Source organism: Anas platyrhynchos, chromosome 3 (assembly GCF_047663525.1).
Source record: "Anas platyrhynchos isolate ZD024472 breed Pekin duck chromosome 3, IASCAAS_PekinDuck_T2T, whole genome shotgun sequence".
NCBI classification, from domain to species: Eukaryota; Metazoa; Chordata; class Aves; order Anseriformes; family Anatidae; genus Anas; species Anas platyrhynchos.
In genome coordinates this window covers 79,002,701-79,027,513 of record NC_092589.1, presented here as the reverse complement: position 1 = coordinate 79,027,513, position 24,813 = coordinate 79,002,701, and the positions used below count along the sequence as shown (strand labels likewise).

At 35.6% G+C, this 24,813-nt stretch overlaps 1 long non-coding RNA gene across 2 annotated transcripts in view; it reads left to right on the top strand.

The window, feature by feature from the left end:
- The first annotated feature begins 508 nt into the window (after positions 1–508).
- The window catches only part of LOC119716647 (uncharacterized), a 155,549-nt gene continuing 131,244 nt past the window's right edge, over positions 509–24,813 (top strand). Inside the window, exons 1-3 of one of the 2 annotated variants that reach the window (XR_011807870.1) lie at positions 509–1,167; positions 1,622–1,691; positions 2,099–2,142. This is a non-coding gene — a long non-coding RNA (uncharacterized lncRNA). The remainder of the gene's footprint in view (positions 1,168–1,621; positions 1,692–2,098; positions 2,143–24,813) is intronic. The other variant, XR_011807871.1, reaches the window with a different exon arrangement.

The window sequence follows — 24,813 nt, the reverse complement described above, 5'->3', positions numbered from 1 at the left end:
TGGGAAGTGTTTATTGCATTTGAAGCCCAAGCTGGGCTTTGCTGTTCTCATTTACCAAATGAGCTGTGTCAGTATTATTATATCATTGGCTGTATCAGTAACCACAAGTGTAGGGGCCAAGGAGAAGGTCCTAAAGCCTTTACCTGGCATGACCTAGGTTAAAATAGATACTGTGTACTTGGTGGCTTCTGGTTCTTTTCAACATTTATTGCATTATTTTGGGTGTCCTGATTTGATTTCATTTCAGAATGCATTTCAAGTTTTGCTTGTGTGTGTAAATCAGCAGCGGTGCCTGAAACTTTTGTTCCTAACAAGAAAGTTACTATAAAAAGTTTTGCCATTGCTGCTACAGCTCACTGCAAAAACTCTCTTGTGATTAAAAATGCTTCGTTTGCTCTTGTGTATGCAAGAATCCCTCATTTCCTTCTCTAAATTCCTGTCTAATTAAAAAAACAGTACATCATGGTTAAATAAAACTGTACCCTGGATAACCCTGATTTCCATATGCAGATTTATCTGCACTGACAGCCCCCTCTCCCTCTCTTAGTCTTTCTATTTCCTCTCTCTCCCTCTCCTTCTCTCTCTCTCCCTCATTCTCTTTCTCCCTCTTTCTCTCCTTCTCTCTCTGTCTTTTTGTCTCCCCTTATGTCTCTTGCATTGTGCCTGAATAATTTTCAGGGATTTTTTTTTTTTTTTCTCTCTTGCACGCACATGCTAAAAGAACTAGACAAAGATGCAAGGTGTTTGCTGCAGTCCCTGTCTCTAGGAAAAAATAAAACAACAAGAAAGCTCATGATTGCAATGCCACCTTTTCTTTTCTTTCTTTCCTTTTTTTTTTTTTTTCTTTTCCACTCATGCTCGGTGATTAAACTTCCCCAGGATGAAAAAGGAGCTGGAATTGAAATAGGGCTGAGGAAAAGACCATTGCAGCAGCTGCAGTCAGTGGTGTCTACTGCCAGATGTGCTAAGGTTCCTGGGCTCCTTGACACTAAAAGGCAGCATAAAAATATTTGGAGACAAAAGCTGCATCCTCAGTGATGATTCTCTTTATTTAACATGGCAGCAGGCACCGTGTGGGAGAAAATCAACATGCTGGATGTTGAATTGGACTTTCCTCCTTTCTAGGATGAAAGGATGTTATCTATCCCGTGCCAAGAGGGAGCTGAGGTAAGAGAGCTGATCCAGCTCCTGCTTTTTCATCATATATTTTAAGCATCTTTTTTGAAACAACGTATATATAGATGTTTATATATTGGTATGTTTGTATATTTGTGTATTCGGTTTCAAGTCAGTAAGTGGTACAAGGTTGTTTTTTTTTTCTTGTCTTCACATCAGCCCAGAGAAAGTTAATTCACAATATATATTCAGAGCTTGTTCCGAAGGGTCATTTTGTAGGTTTTTTTTGAATACGTTTTTGTTTCCAAAGAAGACCTCAGCAGTGACATCATGGTCGACTGCTGATATTAAAACCGATTTGCAAAGTCTTAAAGAAAAGGCACTAACTTTGCAACATGAAATTATGCTTAGAGATTCTTAATGCTCTATTTTTTCATTGCATTCTCAATATTGGAAGTCTTATTAAAGTGATAGTGAGATTTTTTTTTATTTTTATTATTTCTAGCACAGAAGCGATGAATGCTGCATAATTAAGTACAGTATTTAATTTGGCTGTTGTGAAGCAAAAGAATAAGGTAATAATTTTTATTGTACTAATCAGACTCAAGATGTTCTCTGTGTTAATTGGGTTAAAAAAATTGCAGTACTTATTAGAAATTCTAATTTCACAATGCAGCACTGACAATAAGCTCAGCCAGTGAATTATTCACATCTTTAATTTGCTCTCTTAATGACAGTGTTCTGTAATCAGAGTGCAGAGACTGCTTCCTATGCATTATGTATGATGTTCAGGACTTAAATGCAGGACATTATGAAGCCTCTCAGTGGCTCAGTAATTAGTTTTCCACAAGACAGGGCTTAGATATTCACAGATAAAAGTCTACAGTTGAGATAATGTTAAGGTGGTGACTCATGCTAACAAAAGCAGGGAAGTTCAAATTTAATGCTGAAACTACTCTCCATTCTCACTCATTGTGCTTAGGTGCAGGGGGAGGGGAAGAAAGTCTCCAAAACCAGCCCGGGATGGTGAGTACAGGGCAGGCAGCCCAAGGGGGCAGGCTGGGGTTCATTTCACTCTTTTTGGCAACTTTTTTAATTTGGAGGATGGAGGTGGAGTTGTGCTTTGTGGCTTTTTTTTTTTTTTTTTTTTTTAAAGGTTAAGCAAAGAGCAATAATGTACACATCATTAGAGACAGAATGTCTATAGCAGAGACTCCACGTATTTTAAAATTTTGGGTTTTATCTGACGCAGAAACATTTGTAACCGCTGTCAAATGGCAGTGCTTTGAAGAGGAGCTACTTTGTTGAGTGCAGAAACTTTGAGAACACCTGATGCTCACTGTATTGCTGTTGTGCCATTCTCGGTTGTCATGGTCTGTACTGTATATGCATTTTACAAAACGTGTTATTTTTCTAACAGCTCAGTTCTCACCATCCAAAACATGATTTAAAATGCAAGTTTGTTCTTTTTTTTTTTTTTTTTTTCTTCCTTGTATCATTCGCATGGTGTTAAATCAGATGATTGAAATGTAAGAAATTTGCACAGTTTTGCAATTTCCCTACTTATATATGCTGCTTACTGTAGAATGAAACAACTCAGGAATGTTGAAATGAAGTTGGAGAGTGTTACTTTTTCATACTTAGTGGCTTGTCAGACTGGCAGCCTTACATTTATCCTGAGCTCTCACAATAGAACAACCATAAATTTTATTGGAAATAAAGTAGGGTGAGTAGAGGTAATTTAATTATTTTGTGTACTGCTCTGAAGTAAACATATTCTCATGCAGTGTTTACAGGGTTATTATTATAGAGATTAAAGATGATCTACCATTAAAATTTTTAGACTTAAAAACAAAAACATGCAACCGAATGAAACCAAACAACAAAACCACCCCCCCAAAAAAATACCACTCAATATCAATGGTAAGGTACGGATACAGGGTTAAGAATTTTGGGTATATCTAGAATTTTGAGGGAAAACAATCTGAAGCTAATTAATTTTGAAAATTTCCATCAAAGACTACATCTGGAATTCCATGTTATTAGCAGCTGTTGCTAATATTGGCCAGCTCTAAGGCCATGGAACCAGTTAATAAGTCACAGCTTTTGGCAAGCAAAGTGCTGTATGGTGTTAGATGTTAGATTAGATGTTATGTTCATGCATCGTCCAGTCCTGGAAGTAATTATTGTTGAATTGTTGAATAAAGAAGTTGCAGACTAGATCAATGTAGCTAGGTGATCCATAACTAAATTATTGCATCAGAATCCAAGTGATCGTCTTCATTAAGAAGTTGACTGAGTCATTTACAGAATATGACTTTCATTCCAAGTCAAGGTCCCACATCTAATTACACTGATGTGTGGTATTGGTATCATACAGCTGAAAAGGACTCCAAACGTGTGTCGTGCCTACCCCCTGACTCTTCCTTCAAAGCCAGGATCAATAAAATTTATCTTTCTTAATGGATGCTTGCTGACTTTCTCTTTAAAGATTTTTTATGGTTAGTTACCTAAATAATCTGTTCCAGTGTTTCACTTGCCTTACCATTAGAAAGTTTTTCCTGATTTCTGATATGAAACTTTACTTGCTAAAAGTTACTTGCACCTGCTACTTTTTGCACTGTTTTTACAGGGAATTTATTTTACTCTTTGCAGCAGACTTATGCATATTTGAGATCCTTAATCATATTCTCATTGTTTTATTCTCTTAATAAATCCCAAATTGTTCTTTTCTTCCTTATTGAAAGAAAAGGTTAGTTTTCTCTTTTATGTCAGATCACTATTTCTTGCTCTCATCTGAAATGCACATCTCCAGATTCAGGCATGATATTACAACTGAAATTCTACATTTTCATTTAAATAAAGGTAATATTCTATTTTTATTTTTAAGGAAGGCTTAACAATATGACTTTCATGTTACAGGTGTAATGATATTTGTTAATCCAAGATACAATCTAGAACAATGTGAAAAGATTTGTTTGAACAAGTTTTTAGTTCACAGTTTTATGCTCCAATGAGTATCCTTTAGGGATAAATTATCCAATAGCCTTAACTCTCATGGTGAGTACCTGGCTTTGACCCGATTAATCATGTCCAGATGTGGGCCATCATACTTAAAGCGTAAAATCCTCAGTGGATTGTTTCAGAGTGCAGAAGCATTACTGAAGTGTCAAAATTTTAGACTGTGCCCTGTGCCCTGCTGTAGTTTAGTTAAAATCTGAATTTTTCCACATATTCCCAGTTGGATTGGACAATCCCAGTTTGAAACAATAAGAATATCAGGTGAGAAAACTACTTATGGAAGTAGCAAGGACATTCGTGACAACTAGGAATTAAGGTAGTGCAGCAAAAATGAGTGGTTTGCTTTAGATTAAAAAAAAAAAAAAAAGGCTAGAAATTAGCACATTCCAACTAGCCTAACCTAGCCTAACAAACTTGTTTTACATCTGAGTTGTGTATGTATGAAAGAGCAAACTGTGGTTTACCCAGGCTGTTATAGTGAAATGAAGGTCAATTCATTTTTAATCCTGAGTAAGGAAGGGCCCACTATCATTCCTAGGTCAGAGGAAGACAGTTCATGCATGCTTGAGTTTCTGTGGAATGGCAGGAGAACATCACTTCTGAAGCCACAATGGAAGAGACATGGCTGAAAAATTAGAGATGACTTGTGATATTTACAGGGGATCAGCGCTGATGTATACTGATCATGAAGACATAGTGGCTATCAAAGAAAAGTTTAAGGGCCTTTATGTGAATGCACAGGTATCTAATTCATATGTTTAAAATGTTACACTTTTACTGTCCTCTTCCAGTGCTTAGGAATATTGCAAGGTTTTTTGGAGTGATCTGATTCATATTTCTGTACTTGTTGTAATATCAAAAAGCCAAGAAACTATTTATAATGCAGTGCAATTCTTAGTAATATATGTAATAAAAAGTTGAGGAAAATCAACACACAATATACTTACAGGAGTGCTATTTTCTGCTTTTATATTGCTCCAGAATCAAGGACCATTACAAATATTAGGTTCTGAAGTGGTATGATGATTTAAGTATTCCAAATGTCTTCTCCTAATCTAGCCTAATAATGCAGTCCTTTCACATGCATAATTCCCATGAAAATCAGTGGGAGTAATACATTGTAGAAGGAATAATGGATACATATGCCAGAGTGTCTTCCTTTTGAGTCATCATCTTAACTTGGGTGGCAAAGAATAAGGCTAAGCAAAAGAAACAAATATTCAGGGTGGATAGAAAGTGAGTTATTGATAATATTTTGAATTCCAAATTTATTTGTTTCTCCATTGAAAGATATAAGTAAATAGAATGACAGTAATCAGAATATCTGATAGACATCTCAAAGACATTTATGTTTACCAGTGTTTTCCAGGAAATATTGCACAAGTGGATCATATGCATTCCATTCTGCAAAATTCCATATAATTTACACAATATGAAGAATACCAACCTATGTATAGGTTTTATAAAGTACAATAGTGATAAATATTCATACTATAATCTCAGTTTGGGCTTTTTTTGCAAAGTTAAACTAGAAATAGTGTAAATGTGCTGTATGAATTCACATATTCAATCTTCTATAAAATGTAAATCCATAAAATGTTACAGTTCTTATCTACATTCATAGTAGGCCAGAAAAAAATAGTAAGGATACTTAATACTGCACAAAAACATCTTGCTGCTTCAAAACAGCTTCTCTTCTGTCTTGTCATCTGCTCATATTTTCTGTACTCTCCATGTACAGTGTTCTCTTTCAGTATTCTCTGCAACTTGCTCTCATGCTAGGAATTATTTCATATTCCTCATTAAAAAAGATTGATCCAGCTTCCATTGTTCACTTGCTAAATTTTCAACCATTCTTCTCAAACTTTTCCCCATGCTTTGTTTGAAGCTCAGGAGGCTTTTACTATTCCCAAAGCATCCCTCCTTAAAACTCTCTTTTGTTATGTTGTTACAAGTTGGCAACAGTTAGGCTGCTGATGCCCTTGAAATCTCTTCTTGTCAGACTTTCTTTTTTCATTATTTTCACATAGTATCCCATTTCTTGTATCTCTATGTTCAGATTGTAAGGTCTCTAGTGAAAACGTGTTTTTTCCTCTGCTTGTAGAGAAAATCAAAAGGAATCTTAGGTTCTGTCTTAATACAACAAATAATCGCAACAGTAGTAATACAAATAATGCACACTGCATGGTTATTTAAACTGCTACTCTTGATTCCTAGTAATGCAGACAGACTTTTGAACTTCTAGCAACTTATTTGCAATTAAATTCCATCTGGATCCTGGAAAATTGTCAGGTTGGTGCAGTAGGAAACTAAGGAAGAAAGAGACTGAATACAAGCAAAGCAAAACTCATCCTCAAAATATTTCAGAGAATTCAGTGCTCTCTGTTTATTATCTGTGCTTCTCCTATGTAATACTCCTCCATCAAAAGGATACTAGGCCCAATAACATTTATGCTGGAAGCTTTTTGTCTCTTGGGTACATTAATTGGTTCCTACAAGACATACTCTGTAGGTATGGCTGATAGATTGTATCAGTCCAAATGCAGACCGAGGGTTGGTATTTATTGTTATTATTATTAGTTTGTTTATTTATTTATTTTCCAGAGGAAACAGCTTTGGCTGAGAGTGGCTGTGGTGGAGCAAAAATTCTCCGTAGAAAGGAGAGATCATAAAGTAGGGTGGGAGCATCATGGTGCAAAGAGGGGTCAGGATGTTGAAAGGCAATGCAGCCTTCTGGTGAGCTGGCTGGCAGAGGGGTCCATGAAGATAGATATGGACAGATATGGAAATGTCACTGAAATAACGAGGACTCTTAGAACCATGAGCTCTCAAAGATAAATGTGTGCAGGCTTTAGAATCAAGGTCGGCCTGGGAGAGGACTGTCGGGACCAGGCAACATCGACAAGGAGGAGTTTGTTCAAAGAGTGTGGTAGAGAAGATGATCCACAGTTGTGGAGGAATCAGTGCTTTAGAGATGTAGAGATACATATGTTCTAGATGTTGGAGGATGGATTTCTAGCCATCTGCATCTTGGTGTACTGTATGTTTGTTGATATGTCTCTGTGGACAATATGAATTTTAATGCAGGTTCTCTGTCTTAGTTTGTCATTAAAGCATGCTAGTGGCATCTTATGCTCATTTCATATGATTTGAAGCCTCCAGAAGGCTTCTAGATACTCTAGGGAACTTGTACAAGACTTGAGCAAATGTCTAAAAACAGGTTGGTATGAAGAAGTGTGGAAATTAACAAATGTTTCCAACTGTCAGTGAAATGAAGTTCTGTTGAGCATCTGTCTAGTGAGATTTCCTGAAAAGAGGTAGAGAAAGAGCTGATTATTAAAATGGAACAGGAACAGTCTGTTGAAGAGGTCATTTAGTATGTGGCCTGACCAAACATCTTTTACACAAAACATCTTTTTATAGCAGTATCGTATATCTACAATTGAAAGGGAAATTTGTAAAAATACTCATTCTTACAATGAGTTCTGTATTGAGGTCACCAGACTTCAATTGAATTCCTTAGTTTTATTTTATTTGTCATTTCTTTTAGATCATCACTGCCCCGTTCATCTTTTGGGCAACGTTATTATGATTTCCCATTGCTCTGTTTTTTAGAACTTGGTAACGATATAATCATATAGTGCCAAAGCTTTGCTTCATCCCTTCATCCATTTGTATTTCATCAGCCATCATATTTATATCAGCATGTGGGATGACACTATACAAACTGTGTCATAGAACTACTTTTTAGCCAACTATACTAATACTTATAAAATTATTTCCTACTGTCTTTTGTTTGTTTATTTGTTTGTTTGTTTCCCAGAGAAAAGTGAATGGTAGAGAAAGGAAGTCCTTTTTATCTAAAGGGATTCCGAAGCCTAATAGGAACTAATGAAAATAAATGTTTTAAAAAATGTGAATGAAAATCAATATGGGTTTTTGGAAGATAAGCCATTAGCCAGTACATTATTAAAACAACTATATATAGATACCACTTTTCATTAGTTGCTCACAAAGCCTTTGCCAAAGTAAATGAGCTTAACCTTCATTTTGCAGATGCCCTGGCTACCTAGACTTTAAAACAGGGTTGTAAAATGATGTAATCTTTGTTTTGACAGCAAGCATTTAAATAAATTTGGCTGGAAAAGACATTCTGGCTGAAGAGTTGGTAATAGCAAACTTGAACATGACTGTAAAAAGGAATTATTCTGAAGTTATCTATCATGGATTAAAAAGGAAAAGTTTTCTTCCTGATAAGTGGTATCTAGCCTTCATAGAGGTAGGTGTATGTGGTAACTGAAAACAATGCTACTGTTATAATCCCACCTCTAGATGTTCATGCTATAGTCTGGATATGAGTATGCGTTTCACTATCATTCTTGCAGAGAAAAGTTTTCTGAGATAGGAGGTCATGATGGTGTCTGATGACAAGATCTGAAACCTCCAGAGGCAAATTTCTTCCTGGGAAGAAAGCAGAGGAAGCTTGTCCATCTGCCACTGGAGTAATTTTCCACTTCAGAAGGTGCCTTATGTTTCATTCTGTCTACAGTATGTTTAGTAAACACACACACACAGGCTGCAAGGAATTATAATTTTCTTGGAGATTTCTCAGGATTCCTGATGAGAGTTTTGCACTGTAGTTTACCAGGTGCACTTATATGACTTAGAAGTGCATTAAACATTAAGCTGTCCTTATTGTCAGTATGACATGTGAAGTTTAAGTTTGGAACAATGGAATTAGAGAGTAGTGAGAATAAATTGACAGCTGTCTCACTTCGAGCTTAATCTGTAGAAATGAAAATACATTATCATGAAAACTGTACTGGAAAATGTGTTCCACATTAACTAGTGGGCATGAGTAATGAATCATATATCATTGCGTGTTGTGTATTCTAATAGACTTAACAGGATATATACCTAAATACAGAAACTGCTATTTCTGAAAAAAAAAATGAACATGATACGTATGTATTTTATAACAGATTAGATCTAATAATTTAAAGTAAATGGATAAAATCTGTAAAATTGTGCTAAAATTGTATTTTAATTACCAGTCAACCTTACCAGTAACACAACACACCAAAGATATTTTCATTTATCCTCTGCTCAGGCCAATGTGGTTATCAATAAATGGCTATATTTAGTAGACTAAATACTAAAAAAATAACCTCTCTCAGTTCAACAAAGAGTGCAAATACAAGCTGATGTTCCATGAGGTTGTGGCAGCCCCATTACAGATGTAATGAGGAATGGGACTCTCTTTTCTCTGTTCCTTTCAGGAGAAAACAAACAAAAAAACAAACAAACAACCACATTTTCAAAGGTCCATGGAATGAATGGTATTTGTGTTTCACCAAGGGACTAACTGTAAACAGCCCTCACAACTCTGATCATATATAGAGATCACCTTTACACTTTGAAACAAAAAACTCTTCTGTTGTTCTTGTGTTACATGAGCAAATATGGTTGTAAAAAAAAAACAAATAAACAAACAAAAACAAACCTGAAGATCTGATCATTTAAATAATTGACAAAAATTACGCATTTTGAGATACTTCACAGCTACGTAGTTTTCTGAACTTTTATTCTCTGGAAATTGTTTCTTATTTCTAAAGTTTTAGAAATCGCATTTCCGATTTCTCTTGAATATTTTGATCTTGATTTTTAGTATTTACTTTAGTCATACATTCACAAGAAGGGAGGGCACATTTTTCAATAAACATTGCCAGTCATCTTTAGTAATTGAATCTCTTGTAAATTAGCACAGTGATATAGCCTTTTTGAAATCAATACCGTATCATAATACTTCTTAAAGCCATTAATAGCACTGAAATCAGCTAGATGTACCAGATGATCATGGACACACAAAAGCCACCTATCCATTATGAGTAAACAGTATGATAACACACAAGATTTTTTCTGACCCTAGAATGAGGGTTAATTAAGCTGATTATGTCATATTTGAAGTGCAATGACACTAGCTAGGGTCTCAAAAATAATGCCACTGAATTAACATATTATTATGTCCAAGCCAATACATCATACATGTTAACACACCAGTTAAATTGGTCACAGCTGTGCGCTGACACAGCAGTGCTCACTACTTCTGGTTCAGGAAGTATCTTGATCCAATCAAGATTGTGGGATATCTTGTGAGCACTCTGCTGCAGACATAACAGCAGTCCCTCGTCATACTTTTTTGGATAGTAGACTTTGGAAACTCACATTTCAAAAGATGCTTCTCAAAATATTAGTTGATAAGGCAATGTAGTCTTCTAATTCAGTAGTTTCAACAGGGTTTATGAACTTGCTTTTATTGCAGCTCAGATGTAAATGTCGTTAATAAAGTAAACTTGTCTTGCCAGACTTAGTATGATGTAGCAGTTGGTAAGAGATTCTTCCAGTTAAATTCTGCTTCAAGTGGCAGTAATAACAGAAGCAGTATGATCCATCTTTTCTTAACAGCAGTGTTCTCCAGCTGCTGCTTTCAACCTATGCTCAGGATTGTGTGATGCCTTCCAGAGAGATCTGGTAAATGGAGATAGTGTAAATGGAGATAAATGTAAAACATACCTTACGTCTTAAAACACACACTCAACATCTTAACGGGATGTTGTACATGAACATGTTTTGGTGCATCTGCTCATCTGTTCCTCCCCTTAGATAGTACAGAGAGGTCAGTTATGTAAGGAGAGGTGTAGAACTGCTTCCTTTCTAGACCCTATATGAGTCACCAGCAGTGTAAACCTCTGATGACAAATATTATGAAGATAACATAAACTCCAGGAGATGAACACAATTTTAGGCTTACACAACACAGAATACCAACTGCTGCTAGAACATGCAAGGGAAATAATTATTTTATGCTTATTTTATTTTTGTTATTTTCCCTTTGGTATTCTCTCCTGACTGCTGTCAGAGATGGTGTCGCTGGCAGGATGTTGAACTTATTGGACTTCTGATCTGATCCCATTCAAATGCTCTGAAGGCAACTGTTTGTGTTATACCAATCAGCTGATCCGAAGGATAGATAACTAACATCCAAATACAAAGAATGACAGTGTGGCATAGTAACAAAATGCACATTTCCTTATACATCATACTGTAGATATCTGCAGCACATTTTGGCAGAATGCTAGCAAGAGTAGAAAATAGTTAAAATACTTCTTACCATCTTTTGGACATCTTTTATGTGCATGATGTTTGATCATCAAGAACACTGAGAACTAGATGGTTTGTCATGGTGAATAAAACTTGTGGAAGTTTGCTGCCTAAATCCCAGAATATAACCCAGGGAATCAGTGCTCTCATAGCTGCCTAAATGTGCATGTGCCTTATATTCAGGACATACATATTATGATGATCCTAAATTCCATAAACACTTAAATTTAGTATGACTGTTTTCTTCTTTTCTTCTCTTTAATAGCTGGAGATAAAAAAAAAAAAAAAAAAAAAAAAAAAAAAAAAAAAAAAGTGGTACTACAACAAAGCCTTCCTCTTTGGAAGTGTCTGAAATGTTTTGGGAGAGGTGCTTAGGATACTGCCAGTGCAGATGGGCAGTACTAAGGTCTACATAAGTTTCCAAGTGTGGCCATATCTCAGTTTTCCTGTAGCTGTTTTTAGTGATCAGGTTGTAGTTTGAGGGGAATGACTGGAGAAGGGGGCGGGTGGGTGCTGGGCCTGTTGGTGCTGATCCACGAATGCCAAATCTGTAGGGCAGGGCAGGATCAGAGAGAGGGGCTGATTGCACTTCAGAGGGAAGAACTGGTGTACTGGTCTATTTGTATACCTTGAATAAGAGATTTTTGGTTTAAGAAATGGTTCTGTAAGGCTAAAAGCACCCTGATATCATATGGGTTTATATTTGTGAATTGTAGTTTTAACTGAATAATAGTCAGACTGCAGTATAAACTCACTGTTTATTAAACAAGAGAGAATCACTTTGAAAGAGAGGCACTGCTAAGTAAAGGCTGTGTTCACTTCATTGTCTTTTAACTAGCAGACACGTACCCAGCTGCCTGTTTTTACAAAGTCTGTAGGAATGTCATATCTGTGAGACCTTTTCCTGTGCATTGAACTCAGATTGAATTGGTTACTGGGAGTGATCAAGAGGAGCTGAGCAATGCAGAGACACCTGTAGTGTTACAGTACTGATTTTTTTTTGGAAACCATGTGAAAAGGAACAGTAGTCTTTGGTCCAAGGAGCTTTCTGTTCTCTAGGAGTCTACAAAATGCTGGTAAGCCTGGTGTCTTAGTGAAGACATGGTGTTTCTTCCATTTAAACTCATTTAAATATACTCATTATTTCTTATTCATAGAAATCTGATCCATATCCTGAAGAATCAGGTCAGGTGCCAGGCTTCTAGGAGTAACAGCTTCCAATGGAAAGCTATTACAGATTATTCTCTCTCCTCTTACTCTAAAAAACTCCACTGCATACTCTGCATTATTTCCTCATTCTTCTCCATTCTTCTTTTCTTTATTCTTGTATGGACTATAGTATTTACTGTTTTACCCTTTTCTCAAACAATTGTTTTATGATGGATTATTAACACTTCCCTTGTTTCAAATAATCCACCCCTTTCCCTCACTACTTGATCATCCATGGCAAAAACTTCAGAAATTATTGCTAATTAGATATTTTTGTGCTTTTTAAAAGCATCACTTTTAGTTCTTAATGCTTTAGAAATCTTTAAAATTTTTGGTTAAAATGATGTCATTTCATGTTATCTCTGTGTAATCAATTTTCTCAGTCTAGGAAAATAAAACAAGTATGTCTAGCAACACAAAGAGATAAATAGTAAAAAGTTGACAGTTGGTAATGGTATTTTGCTAGAATCATCTTTGATAACAACTCCTTTGATACCTGTAATATGTGCCCATGAATAGCCACTGAACTAACACAACACATCTGCTGCTTTGGCTGAATTTAAATATTCTGATCTGATAACCTTGTAGAGAAATTTGCCAGTCACCTAAAAGTAAAATTCACATACCTCTCCTGAGCCATGAAGGAAAAACAGACTCCACACAACCAGAAATGCATGCCAGTAGATCCAAATGTAGGAACAGATTTTAAGTGTTGACTGTTTTTGTATTGCTATGTTTTATGTAGAAGTTTATGGTTCAGAGGTAAAGAATACTTAAATTATACAGGTAAATGTGCAGGTACTGCCTACAGTGTAGTTCTAGAAAAACAAGCAGAATTGTTTGTTTAAAAATAGATTTACTGATAATTGCACAGACAGTGTGTGTAGATGTTATAAGTAAGTAATAAAAATTTACATGCAAGACCTATTCATATTCCAGATTCTTCACATTTTCTAGAATTCTTCACTTAAGGAATGCTTAAGCAAGTGTTTCTTTTATAGTATTACCGGCAACAAGTCATTTTTAGAAAGTATTTTTTATAGGATATTTTGAAATTCATTTTCCAAGAAAAAAAAAATCGCACTCTTACATAACAATGAATTTTCTGTGATAATTCTTGCAATATCTTTTCTTCTGATTATTGACAGTTGTGTTTGAGTGAAGCTTTTACCCTAATTTAGTTTATTCTGTAAATAAAAGACTGTCATATTTCTAGAGAACAAGGTAATCCAAGTTCAAGCTCTTTGACAATGTCCCTTTGAAAAGCAATGCTTTTCTGGTCTCTTCTCTCGGTAAAGGGATGAATTAATAAATGTTTTCTTCTCTGGAAATCATTGAATGGACTTAAACATTTTTACTGCTTTATTAAAATAAGTGCAATTTAGATTTTATTGGAGAGTTTGTTGGACTTAATGAATTGTAAACATTCTATTATTTTTCATCTTATGCTGTCTAAATTTCCAGTTATTTATTAGAAATGATTTTGACCTTATGACTTTAAGAAATAAGATTGCATAATTGCTACAATTCAATTACTCTTTTTTTTTTTTTTTTTTTTCCTAGCTTTTCCAGCCTGGCTTCTTACTGCAGTCTTTTGGATCAGTATATTGAAATGATGATAACCGTAGTTTGTATTGGGATTTTACTTGATTCAGATCCTTCAACACTGAGAAACAAATGACTACTTTGTTCTGTCAAAGTCTGTTTTTTGAATCAGAAGGGAAAATGAAAACATTTCTTTTGCAAACTTTGTTCTAATTGGAAATACTTAAATACAGGTTGATTTTTCATTCTTGAATATCATTACCCCGGTATGTGATGTAATTCTATATGAGGTTAGAATATTTTCCTAAATCCAGACAATGAAACCTTCTACAGAAAAGTATATAGGTCTGATGGCTTGTTAAAATCTCAATTGCTTAATACCGTAACAACTGGTGCAGACTTGAGACCTAATGTAGGATTTCCTGTGGCTGCTGCTTGAAGAGACTTTGCTATTTTTCTGGGAGACTTGCATAGGAACTTTATGACCTTTGAGACCAAAGTTGCTGGATTTGATACAGGGCTGGAGGAAAGTCAGTATGGGAGCATGAAGGAGAAATTGTTTGAAGTGCAGCTTTAAAGTTGCTTGTTGTAGCAATTTTAGGGACTGACCCAAACTTACTGCAATGTTCTTGGAAAATAAACAAAGCGAGACCTTATTGTTTACAAATGTGTGTGCATTCAAGAATATATCCTAAGTATATTTGTAGGTCTGTGTATGTCTGTATGTGTCTGTGCATAGTTGGTTACACTTTTGTTTTCTAGAGGGTTTTGACACTATTCAGTTTATTCCTCTGCTTGATTTGTTTGGATGAATAATAATAACTTCATTCCACAAGTAAGGGAAATGCAGAAGCTTTTTATATACTTCGTGTTTTTATGGGCTTTTTGTGTGTGCTTGTCTGTTTATTCCTTTTCCTTACCATAGGAAAAGTTGTGTTGTAATATGCTTACATTTTTTCTTTTTGATTAAATTGTTTTAAATGTTTTTACAAGATGTTCAGGCTATGATCTTGTGAACCAAGACGATCATATGTTGCTGTTTATTCTCAAGCTCTCAGCTTTTAGGAAAAATGAGATATAGGAGAAATGAGATATGAAAGATTCTCAGGTAAATTGTGTGCTCTGTATGTCTGTTGTCTGATCATGAATTAGAAATATGGTATTCTGTGCAAACACGAAGAAGTAAAACTGATAAGCATATCCATGAGGGGAAGATGGGTAGTCCCCAAGACAATTACTGTATGAAATCTGAGTCTTGCACATTTTCTATGAATGACATTGGTGGCTATTTTGGGTCTTTCTACTTTTCAGATCAGAAGTTCTAAGGGGCTGAGAAATCTGTCATATCTAATATGCCATTTTCCTAATATTAAATGTTTTGTCAAAATTCACAGCAAGCTTAGGAATTTGACTGTTTTTTTTCCTTATCCATTAGGTGTCTCTCTTTAAAATATTGTTAGGAGTTTTGGGTAGTCTTTTGTTTTAGCATTTGCAACATATTTTTATCTTTTTTGTTTTTCCACTTTCACCTACTTACAGACATTACGTATTCAACAGCTTTGTTTCTCATTGGGTTGCTGTTGGTGGTGTTGTTTTTCACTAGGAAAAACATGTTCTATACATGTTCATGCCTTGTCTTTTGTTTTTCCATATATTTTCTCTTCAGATCTGTTAAAATAGTGTCTTTGAGTTTCAGGTTTGATGCCAGAAGTTGCATCTCCTTTCTTTACTGCCTCTTATGTACTTTGTGCCATTTTTTATTTTTTTGAATTGAAGGAAGAAAGCTTAAATATTTATTTGGCAGTGTTTAATTTTAAAGGCAGGCAGAAGCTATTTTTTTAATATGTTGGCTGGCATAGCTCCACTACTTATCATTAAATTCTTTTTTTTTTAATGTAATTTTTGTTATACCAGAAATTCCCTCCTTATTTGTTACTTGTTGCAGTCAGCCAAACAGACCTTCTTCATTTAGTAACCAGCAAATGTATTTACAGAGGAGTACTATCTCCCTGTGTAATGGTGGATTTCATCCTGTATACCTGAGAATAATGGAAAGGTGTCTTTATTAAAGAGTGTGCTCTAAAGCACAATTTGCAAAAGCATTTATAAGTTTATTTATAATTGTGTTCTAAATGGTATGCATATATTTAATAGGCTGGTATCATAATGAAAATATGATTCTTGTTAATACCAAATAATTAAATTTGGTGGGTTTTAGTCTGATTTCATGTTTTAAAGATTGTTTTGGTTTAAGCCAGAACTACCTTATTTATTTATTTATTTATTTTGACTAGCCTGTTTAATATCTGATTGATCTCTGGTTGACACAGGTAAAGAGAAGATCTAGATGACCTTTTAAGCTACCCTTTGGAGTTTAGCTTTCCATTCTATTCTTGTATATCTGTTTTATCTATTATAGTATAACTGTTTTATCTAGATGTATCTTCTGTTTCCTCGTAAATAATGCTATATCTCAAATGCTAGGAAGTTTTAAGGTAGGCACTCTATGTTATTGGTTGCATAAATTAATAATTCCAATAAAACTGAACTAATCTAAGATGTATATTTACAAATACTTCCATTTGTTTACAAATACGTCTCTTATATTTAACAGCATGCATGACCTGCCAGTAAAATTTAAAATCATCCCATGGGCTTCTTGGTCTACAAATGTAGATCAAATCTTCTTGTTGAAAAGTTAGAAAAAAGAGGAAGCATTCCAAAAAGTCTGTAGCCAAAATCATTATTTTATCTGTATCTATAGAATTTACATGACTATGTGTAATCAGAACAGTGCAAAACATGGCAACTGGGACCAAATGACTGATTTCTTTAGAAGAACTTAGAAGAAGGGAAATAACAATAGGAAAAAAGGGTTTGTTTTTGTTTGTTTTATTTCAGCTATGTGATTCAAAAATGGTGTTGACACCATGTGAAAGGATTTGAGTCCCACAACTGGGAGATCACAAAATATGGAGCTTTTTGAACACAAGACAAGAGCAATGAATTCACTCTGATTCTCTGACTGCTTATATTTTATATCTTATTATTGTAATCAGTGCCAGGACTTCCTGTACTTAAAACTTTCTTTCACATTCCACATCAAGGGAAGCCAGGAAAAGTTTGGTATTCATATAGCCATGCTACTTCTAGAAATCATTATTCATTTTTCAGTCTGGCTTTGTGGGAGATGGCTGCCATACAGCCTACAAGTGCTGCTGCCTACTGAAATATGGAATATGCATGCGATGAAGAAGCCTAAAATGTGGAGGAGGGTTCCCATGTCCACACTACTCTGTGCAGTATGGTAAAGATTTGCGTTCACTACTTTTGCATTAAGGTAACAAAGACAAGTATTAGCAGCTACCATTAAAAATGTAGTGAGATTCTGATGTTCTTTAAGTTTTGTGTTAGAGTGGAACTTCTAAAAGAAGGGAAAAAAAAAAAAAGAAAAAGACTTATAAATAATCTTGTCATGTATGTAAACAAGAACAGAAAGTACAAAACTGAGGTCAGTAGTGTTTTCATTTCTCTCTTCTATTCTGACATTTTTGTTGGTGAACTAAGAAATCAATAAAGACTAATTTCATTGGCAATGATTAAGAAGTGCATAGGAGGGAACACTCGGGATGTGCGTAGTTGCTTTCAAGGGCACATTGTGCAAAATACACTTATAAAGTGAATTGAATGATTCTTTTTGTCTAATTGGCTCATTTATCAAACATTCTTCAGAATACTAAATGTACAAAGGAAAGTTTGTGGCATTGGATATACAAAAAGTATTTTGTTCATTTATTTTCACACCGTCATAATGAATGCCTCTATGGCAATCTGATCCCTTTCATAAAAATCAGAAATCATAATAAATGTAACTCATAGTGTCAGTTAATACAAGGATTGTCCTTATAACTCCTTGATAATGAATAATGTTAAAAATTACATGTATTCATTAATCTATGATATAGCTTCTCTGAAAGAAAAATGCTGATTTTTGCACCTCCTATAGAAGAGTAACTAAGCAGCATCTACAAATATAGATGGATTAAATTTGGAGTCAGAAACGTGGTTAGCCATTGAACACCAGGCAACAGAAAACACTCAAATGTTAGCAGGAGAGAAAAAGAAAAATTTGTTAAATTTCTCAAAGTTAATGAGGAGCCAAATGTGCTTTCAAGGAAAGCATCTGGGCCAACTGATCCTGAGGTATGCAAGACCACCAGGAAGAAATGGAAATCTATATCATAATAGATGACTGTTTTGCAGGGAGGCACTCCAACTTGACCTGTCATTTAGAGAAGTTTTCTGCTTATCAAGGGCCTGGATCCTTGAGGTCCATCCATAAATAGACAGGGGTTGTTCAGTCTGGAGAAGAGGAGGCTCCAGGGAGGACTTATTGTGGCCTTCCAGTACCTAGAGGAGGCATAAAGGAAAGAATTCAGCATGTGTTTGTGGTGAAACGGGGACCCAAGACGAAAAGTGGCAAAAAGATGAGTTATAGTCAAAATATATAGTGTTATAGCCCTATATCTCCCTGAGTACTGTAGGTAAGCAAAACTTCAAAAAAAACATTAAATTTAAAACAAGCAAGAAATTTTAGAAATAATGTTGTTTCAGTCTTCCTTCTCTCTCAGTCTTTTTTCTCTCCATTTTGTCTTATCTTTCTGATCCTTCCTATTTTGTTTTTATCTGTATTCCCTTGTATATAACACTAAGACCTTTGATGATTACATTGTCAAATAGTTCTGGACAATGGCATTCTGTTGAGCAGACTGTCATTTCACATTAAACTAAGCAGTATGTAGGTACAAGGAATATGTTTTGTTACACATTTATTGTGCAACATTACTTAATTATAATGCTGCCTTGACACCTGGGTGTTCCTCTACCATACTGTCTTTTTAAATCATACATGGTAGAGACTGGGAGCTGAGAGTTGGTCTGGCTATTAATTATAGACTGAATTATTATGTTGGCAAGACCTAAAACCTGTTGTATGGAGTCCAGACAATATTGGTTAATGCATGTCATAATTCTAAACCCGGAACTCAGACTGAGCTGAGCTGTAACACTTATCACTTGAACAATCTCTGAGAACTTCATAAGGTATTCATAACTGTGTTTAACACGGTGTCAGGCTTCATTAATTGATGTCCCCTTGTGGAAAAATGGATCTTTGTTTAGCTAGGAAAAAAATAGACACTTTCTTACGAGTTTTGGAATAGTCAGTCTGCATGGCATTTAGCAACAGAGAAGCAGCATTGCTCAATCTTTATGAGTAAAGTAGGTTGATGTTGAATGATTTTGGGGGAAAATTTCATCAGTATAATCCACTCTCATAAGACTGATGTTGTTGGATCTGCCATTTCTGATGCCCTAAAATCTGCTGCCACCAGAATTTCTTTTCTTAATGTCAAGGACTGCTTTGGCAATGGGACAAGGGTCATATTGTGGATCTGAGGAAAAACAATTTTGGTGCCAAAAGAGATGAAACAATTGGTGCATAAGGTCAACTGATGTTCTTGCCAATTGCTGCATGGCATTAGACCCTTCTGAATCTTTCTTTAAAAATCTTCTTTAAGAAATTGGAATACATTAATCCTGTCCTTTACTAACTCAACAGAAAAGATGAGTAGCTCAGAACATATCAAATCTGAAATTATTTTTCTCTTGAAAAACAATATAAGTTTTTTTGTTTGTTTTTAATGGCATTTCTGCCTTTGAACAAAGCTATATTCTACTTCTATGTCTTTCTAATCTGAGTTGATAGCAATCTCAAGGATTTGTTTTAATTTGCCCTATAAATGTAATTGAGAATGAGTTATTTTCTGTTCAAACGTACTTATGAAGAACAAGTAAAATTGCATTGTCAATAACATAAGAGAAATCAAGCTGTAGAATATTTTCTTTCTTACACTATTATCTAGCACTGAGCAAAAGCAGCAAACAATAAATCCTATTGCCATCCCTAAAATATTGCTGTCTTCATGGTAGGTGAATTCTGTCTGCTTCCTTTGCAGTGCTCTTTCCCTAAGTTGGTTTCCTCCTGATTTTGTTTCTTTCACATTCACCTCTACTAAAGCGATACCTACCCAAATTCTTCAATTCCTGTGTGCCTGTTAAGGATCTTACACCAAATCTGTAACATCACCTCATTTAATCTATTTTTAACTTAATATTTGCTATCAGTTTCAGTGGTGAATTTGGTAAGACTACAGGAAGAAAATTGGTGGCATAATTAATGAAATTTTATACATTTTCATACACTCTAGACATTGGGTAGAGGACTACCTTATTATAGGCATCCTTTAGAACATGATCAAGGTCAGGTTTATCAGGAAGGTCATCTCAGGGCACTAGGTTGTGCAAACATATAGAGTTGATTGTAGGCATACAAAAGGGCAAAATACTATTAGTGATATTTTCAGTTGCTTTGACTGCCAGTTTGTAATGCCAGAATATTCTCAGTGGCTTAGCTTTCTTTAGTCATGGGCACAACACTGAGCCAAAATCAAGCACTCATCTGGAAGTTGGCAATGGATTTTATTGGCTTGCCCATTTCTTTTGATAAGAAGGGCTTTGTCCCTCAGCATAAGATGTAGTTGACCTTGAGTTGTCAGGAATGCTGAAGAAATGACTGACAAACAGCAATTATGGAGAAACATGTGGTTGTTGCTATTCTTATGCTCTCATCAGGTATTGTTACACATATGAGGTCAGACTGTGAAAGGCAACATTATGGATGAAACAATGAAAAAGAAATAGCATTATTTTCAAACTCTTTATTCATGACTACATATATTTCCTACATGATTTGCCCTTTCCATAGCAGTGACCTCTACTGATGAAAAATATTAACAAAAAGGAAACAACTGATAGCTGATATAGGAAGTTATTCACAAACACTAAGCTAAAAATAGACAAATAATTGTATGAGCTATTGTTGGCATCACAGCAAGTATAAAGTCAGATCTAGTTCTCATATTTACTAGTTTAAGGACTCCCTGCTGAAAACGTACCAGATGCAGGATTTTCTCAAGGTTAAATGTGATTATAGCACACACACATACAAATTGAAGACAGAGATTAAATCAAAAAATAATGAGATCTTTTCAAAAGGTAGTATACTACTGTGATTATCCTCTCTACCTTTAAGATATGCTTGTGTTTTAAGTCTTTATACAGTATATTCATTCAGAAACTGCATTTAAGCTGATATTATGTCATTGAACTTGAAGGTCTGTCCATTTTATTGTATTACCTGCAGAAAATTTAGTTTCATGTAAAGGATCTAAAGTTTACTTCTATGTCAGCAGTCAGAAGTCTCTTCTATTTTTTTGTTTGTTTGTTTGATTGTTATGTTCGTATGTGGTTTTTTGTTTGTTTGTTTTTACTGACTGCTTACACATCTGAAATGAGATAATAAAAATCACAGGAGGATATTAATGAAATGGAAGCTACTGTAAGAAAATGAAATAGGTATGAATAAGTAACATTCGGTGCTCCATACTGAAAACACATTAGATTGAATTTACTGCTGTCAAAATCAGTGACTTCAAAACTTCAAAATCCTACCGTGAGATGGATATTAAAAAAATGCTTTGTTGTCTTTTTAATACTATGTGTTGATGGTTTAACACAGATGGATAATAAAGGACTGGTTAGATTGCCATAAACACTTTTTTTTTTTTTTTTTTTTTTTTTTTCCTGGAAGGCTGTGTCTACCCTAGCAATTTATCTTGGTGCAATAAGAAATATTTTATGCAAATTGCCCAATGGTATCCATTTGTCTGATGCTGGTTCAGGTCTCCAAGTAGCTTGATACACAAAAAGAAAATTCCTTTTCAAGAAAACCAATTCAGAAGTCCTGTTTTAAACATGGTACAGTGCTAAAATTAGGCTGCCTTTTCTGTAGGGATTTAAGGGAGAGTATCTGGTAAACCAGTTAAAATTAGGTTGTGCTAAGTCGGTGTCAAATTCATGAAATGGAACTGAATGCATAAACTGATTCAGGGTGTTCGTACAAAAGGTTCATTTTAAATTTAATGTCAAACAAAGCAGATCCTACCATATACTGTACTTGTTCCCAGCTTTGGCTCAGAAAGGACTGAATGCAGTACCCATTCAAAGAGTAACACCACATCATGCTATCCAGAAGTTTTTCACAAGCCTCCCCCAAAACAGTGCTATGCCTTCAAGGCATAACTACAGCTCACTGGAAAGCTGTTTCATTAAAAAATGCTCATTGAAAGATGCAATTTATTTGAAATGGAAATGTACACAGTTTCATGGATTAGAAGCCAGAAGGGAGTACTGTGATCATCTAGCCTAGCATACTGTACAACAGAGACCTCATGGCTGTCTTCAGTTTCTTCTCATTTGAACTAGGTCATATCTTTCTAAAGATAAAACAAAATTCTACCTTGCATTTTAAAAAGCATTCTTCAAGGATGGGAGTATCTTTCAATGAGGTACTCCTTATAGTTAATTATGCTGTTAATTTTAAGTTTTTCTGTCCTCTGTTTCTAGCCCCTAGCTCTTGTTATGCCTCTGTCTTTGAGACTGAAATGCAATTTATCTTCTTACGTACAAATTTATAAACTCTAATCTAGTTGTACATTATATGAAGGAGGTGAAATATCTTGATTCCCTCACTTTGGGTCATGCTATTGAATGCTTTGATGGTCATATTCTGTATACTTACTTACTTAGCAGCATTTTTTATTTTTGTTTACCCGTGGTTGCAGAAATTGATTGCATTATTTTAACAGTGAAACAACAGATACTAAGTAGTGTCTGTGTTCCTACCTGAGATTTCACTGTCTATACATCCACATTCACATTCTTTCTTGACTGAAATTAATAAGTTTGGAGTTATCCAGATGGTTTAAAACTGCAGGGAGTTCTATGCCTGACAGCTTGTATTGTAAGTTTTTAGGTGTTTGCAGTTTACAGCTCTATTGTCACCTCTGATGACACTAAATCAGATCTGCAATAAGTCTTGCTGAGGGCATTGTTGTATTGTTCCTTGCTCCAAAGTCCTTTTTAGGCCACTAGTTCTGGGAGAGGTTTTCTTTTCAAAAAACAGAGAATGAAGACTACATTTCTGATTTTCTTACATGCAGTCTTGCTTCTCTGCTTTTGGTTTACTTAAATAAATCACAGTTTGGGGTTGGCTTATCCAAACAGCAGCCACAGAGGAAAATGGACAAAATAAAGAAGAAGGTCTGACAATGTAAATGATGGTTGTGTTGCCATATCCATTCTGTGTGAGACTTCAGTGGTTAAAGCATTCAGCCTGATTGTGGGAGATCTTATCTTTCTTCCTTTGCCTCAGGACAAACAAACTTACATTTCCTACTGCCTAAAGGTATGAGAATACTTTCACCCGGTGAACAGGGAGTGATTTTGCTGTCTGACAGTGTGAATATCTAAGTGTTTCATGTAAAGCCAAGCAGATCCTTGAATTCAGCTGTGTACTGGAGAATATCTCGAAACTCCAGGTTAGGAAACTTACCAGCAAATATCATATTTTTATGTTTTTGTTCCTTGTCTTAACTAGAACAAAGAATCACTTTGACCTAAGAGATCTCACCGCTCTTTGGACTATCTTCGCCATGGAGACAGGACTGATGACTTTTTTTTTCTTCTGTTTTTCTGATCACCTTAAAAAAACATGGAATTTCTTGATTTTTATTTTTATTTCTTAACATTTGTGTTCTTTCTCTTGGTGAACAGCAAATATTTAAGCATTTTTAAAAACATAAAAACATAGGGCTACAATTTTTAAACTAAATTTCATGGCTTTTAAACTTCTTTTGAAGTACAAGTGTGCCATCTCTGAGAATTTTCCTTGTAGCTTATGCCAATCATACAGACAGGCAGTGAAGTGAAGATAGAAAATGGATGATGCTTAAGATAGTTACTGTGTATTATGGAAAAAAACATTACCTTTCTAAAAGACAGTATAATGTGCCAATAAAAAATAGTTTTTTGCAAAGGAACAATGTTTCCCAAGGAAGGATGTGGCTGGTATGAATATAGACCCAGTAGTGTTAAGGGCCTAATTTTAGTTGCTTACAATGTTCATAAATTTTAGAATTTGAAGCAGAATTTTACCAGATAATGTCTGCCTCAGTTAGCTTGTTATTGCAATTACAACTAAAAAAAAAGCCCAGTAATTTCAGGGAATGGAGGAAAGAGGAGAGGAGAGGAGAGGAGAGGAGAGGAGAGGAGAGGAGAGGAGAGGAGAGGAGAGGAGAGGAGAGGAGAGGAGAGGAGAGGAGAGGAGAGGAGAGGAGAGGAGAGGAGAGGAGAGGAGAGGAGAGGAGAGGAGAGGAGAGGAGAGGAGAGGAGAGGAGAGGAGAGGAGAGGAGAGGAGAGGAGAGGAGAGGAGAGGAGAGGAGAGGAGAGGAGAGGAGAGGAGAGGAGAGGAGAGGAGAGGAGAGGAGAGGAGAGGAGAGGAGAGGAGAGGAGAGGAGAGGAGAGGAGAGGAGAGGAGAGGAGAGGAGAGGAGAGGAGAGGAGAGGAGAGGAGAGGAGAGGAGAGGAGAGGAGAGGAGAGGAGAGGAGAGGAGAGGAGAGGAGAGGAGAGGAGAGGAGAGGAGAGGAGAGGAGAGGAGAGGAGAGGAGAGGAGAGGAGAGGAGAGGAGAGGAGAGGAGAGGAGAGGAGAGGAGAGGAGAGGAGAGGAGAGGAGAGGAGAGGAGAGGAGAGGAGAGGAGAGGAGAGGAGAGGAGAGGAGAGGAGAGGAGAGGAAGCTATTTT